Source organism: Dasypus novemcinctus, chromosome 27 (assembly GCF_030445035.2).
Source record: "Dasypus novemcinctus isolate mDasNov1 chromosome 27, mDasNov1.1.hap2, whole genome shotgun sequence".
Classification (NCBI taxonomy): Eukaryota; Metazoa; Chordata; class Mammalia; order Cingulata; family Dasypodidae; genus Dasypus; species Dasypus novemcinctus.
The window spans coordinates 48,150,133-48,152,935 of NC_080699.1; the positions used below are offsets into that span (position 1 = coordinate 48,150,133).

General features: G+C 45.2%; 1 pseudogene; it reads left to right on the forward strand.

Moving 5' to 3' along the window:
* The first annotated feature begins 1,877 nt into the window (after positions 1–1,877).
* LOC101418878 (small ribosomal subunit protein eS10-like) lies at positions 1,878–2,392 on the forward strand (annotated as a pseudogene).
* The last annotated feature ends 411 nt before the right edge of the window (positions 2,393–2,803 follow it).

The following is a 2,803-nucleotide window of genomic DNA, read 5'->3' on the forward strand; positions in this document are numbered from 1 at the left end:
CTGAATACCAGGTGAGGGAGAACAAAAGGGTATGAGTCTATGTGGAAACTCTTAGATTGTAAGAAAACAGAAGTCATGTTTCAAAGACCTCTATTACAGGTGCTTCATCAGTTTGTAAGATGAGTCTGAAGTAGCTGACAGTTTGGTTCTTGGAGGGTCTCTAAATCATGTGCACTTACTTGGGTGAGTGGGTCAGGACCCTTCATGAGACAGGTGTAAGGAAAATACCCGGTCACAATATTTTCTCTAGCAATAAATGAGATGTGGTAATTAGGGGAAAACAAAGATTACCAAATGGGTGATGGCAGTCAAAAGACAACATGGCACAGAATATCAGTATTCCAGCCAGGCCTCAGAGATGTAACATATCAGTATATGAAAAAGGGGTCTCAAATTTATGTGGAAGGGGAAGTGGATTGGCTCAGGAGATTGGGCTCTCACCTACCACATGGGAAGACTATGGGTTCAGTTCCCGGTGCCTCCTAAAGAAGAAGGAAGCTGGTACCATGGGCAGGTGCAGCAAGCTGATACAACAAGATGATGCAACAAGAGATACAAAAAGAAAAACATAGGGAGAGACTCAGTGAAGCAGGGAGCAGAGATTCCCAGTGCCTTCTAAAGAGGACCAGCCAGCCACAGCAAGCTGACATGACAAGGTAACGCAACAAGGGACACAAGATGGCCCAAAGGCTCCCACACTTCTGCTGCTTGTGCTTCCAGTACTAGAAGTGGAAGCAGCAGCAAGCAGCATGGAGGGGCTGCAGTGAGCAGGCAACAGGGGCCACAGCCCCCATGGAGCTGAGGCCATGGAGCCACTGCTGCCAGGGTAGGCAGGGCCGGCCACAGGAATGTCTGGCCACTCGCACTGCCTGGGCACCACCTCACTCTCCAGAGCCTGGAGACTCCTCATTCCCAACAATGATAAACTTGATAATCTGGAAGAGGCAAATCCATTCTCCTTTAAAGAGTTTCTAAAAAGCAAGAATCTCAACTTTTCAAAAGAGGACACCACCAACAATAGGGTTTGTTCCAAGGCAGCTCGTTCCTGGAGTGGAAACGTTGAATCTCTTCACTGCAATCCTCAAGTCTATGAACAGAATTTCTGAAATTCAAGAGGAGGATGAGGAGTCTTGAGAACCCCTAAAATGCTCCAGTCCAAAATTGTTTACACCCCAGAAACACTACTTCCTTTGTTTGGAAATACAATTGTGTCTTTAAACAGGCAATCTTCCCCTATAGTAAAAGTATTTATCATAATATACTAATTTCATGACCCAAAACAGTATTTTTAGCCAGTTGCGATCTGGAGCAGCCACCTATGGGAGGTGCTATTTTATAGACTGTAATAAGCTCTTGGAAGAAATTTTATAAAAGCCAGTGATTTTTTAAAAATTACTAAACATGAAAATAGCACATGCAAAAAAGAGAGACACAAGAGGAAAAACATAATGAGAGACACAAGCAAAGCCGGGAACAGAGGTGGCTTAAGTGATTAGGTGTTTCCCACATCAGAGGTCCTGGGTTCCATTCCCAGTGCCTCCTAAAGAAACAAAACAGAGTAAGTGCAAACAATGAGGGGTAGGGAGATATAAATAAATAAAATAAATCTTTTAAAAAATTACATGGAAGGAAAAGTAGACTATGGTGAATACACAGAAAAAAATAATGTGAGATGACATGCAACAACAATCGTAATTGATTACCTATTTCTGAGTGACCAGATAAAAGAGAAGGCATAGAATGGATGATTCTTCTTTGGCCATTGATTGGTACAGTCTCATTTCCAAATCATGTATAGTCTTTATGACTTCTATGCACAAGAATTAAAAAATTCTTTTATATTATAAAACAAAACAACTTTCCAGCCCTATCCTGGGACGCAGCAGCTGCCACGATGTTGATGCCCAAGAAGAACCGGATTGCCATTTGTGAACTCCTATTTCAGGAGGGAGTGATGGTGGCCGAGAAGGATGTCCACATGCCAAAGCACCCTGAGCTGGCAGACAAGAACGTGCCCAACCTTCACGTCATGAAGGCCATGCAGTCTCTCATATCACGAGGCTACGTGAAGGAACAGTTTGCCTGGAGACATTTCTCTTGGTAACTTACCAACGAGGGTATCCAGAACGTCCGTGATTACCTCCACCTGCCCCCTGAGATCGTGCCTGCCACCCTGCGCCGGAGCCGTCCAGAGACTGGCAGGCGGCGGCCCAAAAGTTTGGAGGACGAGCGACCTGCAAGACTCACTCAAGGGGAAGCTGACAGAGACATCTACAGATGGAGCGCTGTGCGCCCTGGCGCCGACAAGAAGGCTGAGGCTAGGGCTGCGTCAGCAACCGAATTCCAGTTTAGAGGGGGATTTGGTCGTGGACGTGGTCAGCCTTCTCAGTAACGTTGGGGTGGGAGTTATTTTGTGTTGACTAAACTTTAGCCAGAAAAAACAAACAAACAAACAAAAAACCCCACAAAACTCGGATGAGGGATTAATCGAGTCTCCCCCTGGGCTCTCAGGAACATTGTGTCTTGGTTTGGGGACTGCTTTCATTCTTCAAGGCTACATTTCTACATGCCCTTGGCCACAACATTTCCAGCTGTGTGATTTGGGACAGAGAATAATCCTGACTATCTGGAGTTAACCCATGTGACAGTGCATGGCCTTGTAAAAACCCAGTTCGTGTTGGAGTTGTCACTATTCAAGGTATTTTTAGTACCTCCTTTATGGGAAACAGTGGGTTTCACATCAGTCCTCTGGTCTAATCATGGCTTTCCTAGCAATGCTGCCTCAAGAAAAAAGCCATGTTCC